The sequence below is a fragment of the Palaemon carinicauda genome, chromosome 18 (assembly GCF_036898095.1).
Source record: "Palaemon carinicauda isolate YSFRI2023 chromosome 18, ASM3689809v2, whole genome shotgun sequence".
In the NCBI taxonomy this organism is placed as follows: domain Eukaryota; kingdom Metazoa; phylum Arthropoda; class Malacostraca; order Decapoda; family Palaemonidae; genus Palaemon; species Palaemon carinicauda.
Window position 1 is genome coordinate 127,307,300 of NC_090742.1, and position 9,449 is coordinate 127,316,748.

A 9,449-nucleotide genomic window follows, 5' to 3' on the forward strand; every position below is an offset into this window, starting at 1 on the left:
TTTACCTTACTTTGTTATTATCTTTTACGGTTTGGTGACCGTAATATCACTCCTTTACGTCAATATATCCGTTTTTAAAACGGTAAAAAAGAATTTGAATAAATGATGCCAGGCATTTACCGTTTTTCTAATGCAAATTTTTAACAGTAGTTTGTGTTGGGGAGAATCCCATATCCAGTGAACTCATAAGAAACCTATTATAACCTAGAAACAAGAAAATTTCCTTGCAGCCTTTTACTTAAAACGACAAGATCATAGTTCCTTAGAAGCTATGGACTTATTCCTATTTCTGAGGAACGTAATTTCCTTCCTTTGTCATGATATATCCTGCCAATTGAGCAATATATCTGATGATACTACTCGAAAAATACCTTTTGAATGACATGTTTATAAGTAGTATTAGGAATAACACATCGATATGTAGTAAATGTCTGCGATTTTTTGTCACTTTTTGAAAACTTAAAATGTGAAACAATTTGTCGTTCACCAGCGAATCATGGAAATAAACCAAAAATTTTAAAAAATCAGACATTAAATTTATTTATGTTGAACACTAGTAGTTTCAGAGGTGCCAAATGCTATCTGTTTCTCTTCACTATATCACTATGTTTCTTTGGAATATATATATATATATATATATATATATATATATATATATATATATATATATATATATATATATATATATATATATATATATATATATGTGTGTGTGTGTGTGTGTGACTTTTCTGAACATGGCCTTCCCTAAATAAGTAATAATTTATATTACTGAAGTTTTGCCAAACTATAAAATTGGTTCTCTTTCAGTCTTCGTTAGCTTTTACCTCATCTTCTAACCCAACTTTGCCATTAGCAATATAGATGGAACTTTAATAGTTGTAGGAATATTTATACCAAGTTCTGGGATATAAGTAATGCTCTGGCTAAATCATTTTTTAGTATATCAAGTACATATATGCACAGAAGTAAAGAAAAGCATAAACATGAAGTAAAAAAAAATAGTCATACAACTTCTCTCCACTCAAAGATAGTTTGATTCATCACCAGCAACCTGCAAAGACAACCTCAGGCCTGATTAAATAATTTGTGCAATGTTAAGGTATTGAATAAAGAGCTCAAAACATTTTAAAAGCGGAATTCTAATGATAAAATCTATCTTTTCTATACCCACCTGATGCTCATGTTGCTTCTCTCATTTACCCTAAAACTAGAAAACTTCCTGTTTTCTTTCCTTGCAATAGCCTTACCACTCTAGGAAAGTATTGAGACAATCTGGCGGTTAATGGCAATTACCTCAAGCTGAATAGGCCATAACACATTGGTCATTTTAGTCTCAAAATGAAAACTAAATCACCATTATCTTGTATCGTCCGTTACCATCCTTTACATTCAGATCTCCCTGGACAAGTCTATCCTGTTCGTAATACTAGGCAGGCAGTTAATTCTAATAGCCAGGCTTTCTCCATCACGAGGCTCAATACTACGCAGTAGTAGGTTGGCCAGGGCACCAGCCGCCCGTTGAGATACTACCACTAGAGAGGTATTGGATCCTTTGACTGGCCAGACAGTAATGCATTGGATCCCTCTCTCTGGTCACGGCTTATTTTTTCTTTGCCTACACTTACACAGAATAGTTTGGCCTATTCTTTACATATTCTCGTCCTTCCTCATACACCTGACAACAATGAGATACTTAACACTTTTTCACCCAAGGGGTTAATTACTGTACTGCAATTTGTTCAGTGTACTTTCCTCTTGGTAAGGGTAGAAGAGACTCTTTAGCTGTGGTAAGCAGCTCTTCTAGGAGAAGGACACTCCAATATTAAACCACTGTTCTCTAGTCTTGGGTAGTGCCATAGCCTCTGTACCATGGTCTTCCACTGTCTTGGGTTGGAGTTCTCTTGCTTGAGGGTACACTCAGGCACACTATTCTATCTTATTTTTTTTCTTCCTCTTGTTTTTTTAAAATGGTGTGTTGGGCAGGCTTAATAGAAGGGCCATGGATGCCTGGTGGTTTATCAAGAGGTTGTCTTTTCCTTTTTCTGATTCTTTTTCTTCTCAAAACCATCCTTACTGTCCTCCCTTCAGTTGAAGTGGCTATCCTGGAGGGTATTTAGCCTTGCATGGTGTATCGGCTCCTCCATGTTGACCAGTTTTTCCGACTTTTTACTATAGTCTATGGGTATCATCAATCACTTTGTTTATAATATTGTTTTTGTTATAATTCTTGTTAATCTAGTTTTTAAGTATGATGTCTCTTTTTTATTTCTATTAATTCTTATGCTGTCTGGAGACATTGAGCGAAATCCGGGACCAGTACGTCCTAGATTTCGTCAATGTCGTCTTCTGTATTGCAATATTCGTGGTCTTCATGCAAATATCCAAGACCTTACAGTTGCGTCCAGACAGTATGATATTCTTTTGTGCTCAGAAACTTTGGTTTCTAATATGAGGCACTCATCTGAGCTCCTTATAACTGGTTTTAAGAAGCCAATAATGTTGAAACGTGATGCCATCCCTAGGGCCAGGGGAATGGCGGTGTATATTAGGACCGAGTACCCTGCTTCTCATAAGTCCTGCTATCAATGTGGATGTCATGAGATTCAGGTAATAAAAGTTTGTGGCAGGCATAACAACTTTTATTTATGTTCGATCTACCGGAATCCAGACATGGATGATTCTATCTTCGATTGTCTTCTTACCATTATGGCTAAGATACAAGAAGATGATAGAAAGGCTTCTTTTGTCTTTGTTGGTGATTTTAATGCTCACCATAGGGAGTGGTTAAGTTCTATCTCTCCTACCGATCGCCATGGCTTAAGAGCTTTAGACTTTGCCTCTGAATCAGGCTGTGAGCAAATCATAAATGAAGCTACTCACAGGTCTGGTAATTGCTTGGACCTTGTATACACTGACTCCCCTGGCGTTATAACTGGTAAGGTTGGTTCTCCAGTCGGGACATCTGATCATGCCTTGATTTCATTATTAGTGAAGACTGAGCAGCCTGTCCCTGATATATCATATTCTTGTAAAATTTATATGAAATCCCAAGCAGACTGGAATGGGATTTTACATGATCTTTTGTGCTTGAATTGGTCACAATTATATAATAGTGTAGATCCAGTTGTCCCTTTGAATGAGAATCTAGTCAACATAATTGATAGGCGTATCCCTTCTCGTGTGCTAAGGTACCGAGTGAAGGACAAACCGTGGTTCAATGATGATTGTAAACGTGCTTTTTTGGAGAAGCAGGAGGCCTATCAACTTTGGAAGGGTAACAGATCAGATTTGACCTGGAACAACTATACTCAGCTTCGAGCTTTTGCTCAGAGAGTTTATGCCTCAACTGAAAAGGAGTACAATTTAACCATAAAAGAAACACTTTCTGGTACAACTCAGGAACATAAATGGTGGTCTACCCTTAAATCTGCACTCTTTGGTGTAGATGCAACAGTTCCTCCTTTACTTAAACCAGATGGTTCAGTCACTCACTGTCCAAAGGAAAAGGCAACCCTTTTGGCTGATGTTTTTGACAGTAAACAGAATAATGAAAAACTTGAACTTCCTCATTCCTGTTTTCCTGAGGCTAAACTAACTAGTTTAGCTTTTCGATCTCGTGAGATTAAAGCTCTGTTGATGGACCTTGATGCTTATGGAGGTGTTGACCCAAATGGTATTTTTCCTTTGTTTTTTATAAAGACAGCAGATTTCTTAGCTCCAAAGTTATCTGTTATTTTGCGCAAGTTAGCAAGAAGAGGAGCTTTTAGCACTAGTTGGAGAATTGGAAATGTTACTCCTCTATGTAAATGTGTTTGTGGTAGCTCAAGTCCCACTGATTACCGCCCAATTTCCATAACTCCCATATTATCTAAAGTTTTTGAACGTCTTCTGGCAAAACGTCTTAATAGGTTTGCTGAAGGTAATCATCTACTCCCTAGTTTGCAATTTGGTTTTCGTAAAGGCCTTGGAGCATGTGATGCCCTTCTTACAATCTCCAATGCTGTACAGAAATCCCTTGATTGTGGTCGGGAAGTTCGTATGATTGGCCTTGATTTTAGTGCTGCCTTTGACCGTGTTAATCATGAGGCCCTTGTTTTCAAACTGAAACAGTTGGGAGTGGGTGGGTCGTTTCTTAGCATTATTATTGATTTTTTAAGTAATAGATCTCAAAGAGTTGTTGTTGATGGGCACCATAGTGATTATAGGAATGTGATATCCGGTGTTCCACAGGGTAGTGTTCTTGGCCCATTACTTTTCATACTATATACACATGACATGTGGTTTGGCTTAGAAAACAAGCTTGTTGCATATGCAGATGATGCTACTCTCTTTGCATCAATTCCATCCCCTGAATGTAGATCTAGGGTTGGTGAATCCCTTAATAGAGATTTAGCTAGAATTAGTGCATGGTGCAAATTATGGGGTATGAAGTTGAATCCTAACAAAACTCAAAGTATGATTGTAAGTAGGTCAAGGACGGTGGTTCCTCAACATCCGGATCTTAGTATTGATAATGTTTCTTTAAATATGTATGACTCTTTCAAAATTTTAGGTGTGATTCTCGACAGTAAATTTACTTTTGAGAAACATATAAGGTCTGTGTCTTCTTCAATTTCACAAAAAATAGGCTTATTGAGAAAGTCTTTCAAGATTTTCGGTGATCAATCTATTCTGAAGAAGTGTTTTAATTCTTTCATTCTACCTTGTTTTGAGTATTGTTCTCCTGTCTGGTCTTCAGCTGCTGATTCTCATCTTAATTTGTTGGACAGAAACTTACGGTCAATTAAATTTCTTATTCCTGATCTAGATATTAATCTCTGGCACCGTCGTTCAATTAGTTCATTATGCATGTTGCATAAGATTTTTCACAACTCTGACCATCCTTTACATTCAGATCTCCCTGGACAATTCTATCCTGTTCGTAATACTAGGCAGGCAGTTAATTCTAATAGCCAGGCCTTCTCCATCACGAGGCTCAATACTACGCAGTACTCTAGAAGTTTTATTCCAGCTGTGACCAAGTTGTGGAATGATCTTCCTAATCGGGTGGTTGAATCAGTAGAACTTCAAAAGTTCAAAGTTGGAGCAAATGCTTTTTTGTTGACCAGGCGGACATAGTCTTTTTATAGTTTATAGTTTATTTATGACATATTTGTTTTTGATGTTGTTGATAGTTTATTATATGACATGTCTGTTTTGACGTTGTTTCTTATTTTAGAATGATTTATTGTTAATTTGTTCTCTTCATTTATTTATTTCCTTATTTCCTTTCCTCACTGGGCTATTTTTCCCTGTTGGAGCCCCTGGGCTTATAGCATCTTGCTTTTCCAACTAGGGTTATAGCTTGGATAGTAATAATAATAATATTACTCTAGAAGTTTTATTCCATCTGTGACCATGTTGTGGAATGATCTTCCTAATCGGGTGGTTAAATCAGTAGAACTTCAAAAGTTCAAAGTTGGAGCAAATGCTTTTTTGTTGACCAGGCGGACATGAGTTTTTATTTTTGACATATTTGTTTTTGATGTTGTTAATAGTTTATATATGACATGTCTGTTTTGACGTTGTTACTTATTTTAGAATGATTTATTGTTAATTTGTTCTCTTCATTTATTTATTTCCTTATTTCCTTTCCTCACTGGGCTATTTTTCCCTGTTGGAGCCCCTGGGCTTATAGCATCTTGCTTTTCCAACTAGGGTTGTAGCTTGGATAGTAATAATAATAATATATATATATATATATATATATATATATATATATATATATATATATATATATATATATATATATATATATATATATATATGTATGTATATATATATATATATATATATATATATATATATATATATATATATATATATATATATATATGTATGTGTATATATATATATATATATATATATATATATATATATATATATATATATATATATATATATATATATATATATATCCAATAGGCCTACCCCTAAAAAGGGAAAAGGTCATGGACCTTGGACCTGTATATCTACTTATTTATCTGATTTAGTTTAAGGTTATCGTTTCTAAATTATACTCATAAGCCACTTTTAAGCGCAATAAACTTGAAATACAAAATAAAATCTTATAGTTTGATGGTAGAACTTCATTGTTTTACCATTTGCAAATTACATGTTAGGGATGTTAATTTTCACATTGCTTGCAAATAATACCTTAATTACTTTTTAACTACTTTTTCATATTGAAAGTGATTAAGATTGGTGACCAATTGGTCTTTCTGACATGATGTAAAATAATATATAATAAAGAAAATATGAAATTAATTGCCAAAATTCCGTTGATACTTTCGAACAGATGTTTCGAACACTCGGGTGAAATGACACTCGCATTCCCCCATAAAGATACTAATTATGGCCACGAATTTCAGAACTCCTTGGGGGGATCTCTGCATTGTTCAGTTGAAGGGAATCGAGGCAAAATTCAGGCAATATTATAGCGTGCAATATTGGCATAAGCTGCCTTATTACGCTCTGGCGTATGGGAAACACTGCTCGCTATTTATTCGCATATTACGTCGATGAACATAGAGTTAGCTCTCCAACAATTGTTGAGGTTTTTATTTTTCTTACCGGTAGAATTAAGTATATTTTTTTATTTGCCAGCGAATGCCTGCATATAAGTTCAGCTTGGCATTCACGCTAAACACCATAAATCTTCATCAAAAGTGGTTGAAAGTTTAAGATAGAGAATAATGTTGTTCTTACTTAACTATTTATGTTTGCAGAATAATTTTGCTCTTTTCATATTTTTATCTTACACTCTACTTTGTATTTCTCGCTTAACTAAGTTTCATTTATTTCTCATAAAAAATAATGCCATTTCTTCGAGTCTTTTCATATCACATATCTGTCTTGTTTGGTGCTGGGTCAAGTAGGGTAATCGATTCCTTCTAGTAATCCTGAATTAACAATCATGCGCGAAAGGACAGAGGTTTTTCGTACAATACGATATTTTAGCACAATGAGACGACTTTGAAAAACCTCTAAGAGCTACCAAAAACCGTCTGAAGACTTTGGGAAGTTTTAAGCGGTGTTAGTGAATTCAGGACATGTTTTACTAGGACATCAAGGATGGTTCCTAAGGAAAGCATCACCGGGTCGGAGGTAGGCAGAATTTTGGTTACTTTCTTAACGTTTAACTGCCGAGTTTTAGCGTTACAATTACAAGAGTTCAACTTTATTTACATTACAGTAAAGAGCTATCTACAGTTGGAAGAACAGAAAATTTCCAAGTTGGAGTTGGGCTACATCAGGGATCTGCTCTAAGCCCACTCCTGCTTAACATCGTCTTGGATGTGTTAACAGAGGATGTCAGGGAGGAGCCACCATGGTGTCTGCTCTATGCAGATGATATAGTCTTGGTAGCCGAGAACAGGGAAGAACTGGAGGGGAAACTAGAAAGATGGAGATATGCCTTGGAGAGTAGAGGTTTAAGAATAAGCAGGAAGAAGACAGAGTATATGACAACCGAGATGGATGGCGACCAGCAAACAACAGTCAAATTAGGCGGAGGAAACATCAAAAGGGTTCATAAATTCAAGTACCTTGGTTCAGTGATCGACAATGGGGGGAACATGGAAGAGGAAATTAACAACCGGATTCAGTGTGGTTGGAACAACTGGAGGAGGGTGTCTGGTATCATATGTGATAGGAAAGTCCCTATAAGATTGAAGGGCAGAGTGCACAAGGCAGTGGTCAGACCAGCAATGACATATGGATTGGAAGCAGCACCCCTAAAGAAAAAAGAGGGTAGAAAGTTGAACGTAACCGAGATGAGGATGCTTAGGTGGATGAGTGGAGTAACCAAAAAGGACAGGGTTAGAAATGAACATATTAGGGGTACATTAAAAGTCACTGAGGCATCAAAGAAAGTGCAAGAGGCAAGGTTAAGATGGTATGGCCACCTGATGAGAAGAGAAGGGCAACACATGGCAAGAGAAGTGATGGACGTGGAGGTGGATGGAACACGAAGGAGAGGAAGACCTAAGACCAGGTGGAGAGATTGCATTAGAGATGATATGAGGGAGAAGGGAGTATGGGAGGAAATGACACAGGACAGAGGGAGATGGAAGAGACTCATTAGAAACGGCGACCCCGAATAGGGATAAAGCTGGGAAGAAGAAGAAGAGAGTAAAGAGCTATCAATCCCCTATAATAACTGACATATTGGATGTTTTATCTTGAAAAATAAACATGCGAGAGTGATCCCAAATAAACCTCTTCCCATGATTACCAAGGCTAGCGTCCAATACAGAAAACACGCCTAGGAATTTTTTGATATTTTCACCGTCTTAAGGTTTTCGAATGCGATAACTTTATACTTGGCGACACACAATTCATTTAGCTATTCAGAAAAAAAGAAAAAAGAATATTTTATTAACCTAGCTGATTTTTGCACACGAAATAACTATGTTCGACATGGTAGTAAAAAATTTTTGTTACAACTAACATATAACAACAACAATTATTCAACAACAAGTGCAGCCGTTTCTAGTCCACTTCAAGACAAAGGCCTCCGACATGTTAATTCGTATATCATGTTTGACCAGGTTTCATTACTATTTTGGCCAGTGTGGATTGGTGATGGTGGGGAATTTTTATCTGGTCCCAAACCCTTCCACCTCGTTAAGATATCCCCACTCAGAAAAGGTAACTTATATTAAAGAATGCGACAGCAAAATTTGGTTTCCTCTACAATAAAGTAAAACTGATTGCAAACACCAAACCCCCCAGTTTAATGCACATTTACTGTAACTGCCAAGGGGCAATTTTCTCCGCATGGTAAAGTTAGAAAAGACTTCTCAGTTATGGTATGCTGCTTTACGAGAAGAGCACTGCAGTACAAAGCAACGTTCTCCAAGTCTTTGATGCTGCTATATCATCTGAACCATGTCCTTCCACTGTCTTTGAATAGAGTTCTCTTACCTGAGAATATGCTTAAACTCACCTATACGTCAATTTGATTCTCATAATTTCCCCTTAAAAGACGTGTTGGAAGATCTATCAAAGGGGAAATGGATGCATGATGATTTATCAAGGAGCTTCTATGATATTTCTTTTCTTTTACCGTTTACAGCACTATCACTGATACATTTATCAGTGAATCTCAAGAGGGAGGCATCAGGCTTTATTTGTTTCACTGGAATTTTTATATTATATTGTTTAATTCTCGGTTATAAAACAGGTAGAAAAATTTAGATACTTGTGATTCACTATAAGTCAGGATGGAGGATGTGAGGCTGAAGTTGAGAACAGGATAAAAGCAGCCTGGCGGAAGTGGAGGGAGGAAACAGGGATGGTGTGTGATAGGAAAATGCAAATCAAGGAAAAAGTCAAGATCCATAGTACAGTAATAAGACCGGTGTTTAATGCATGGATTGGAAGCGTAGTCTCTAAAACAAAAG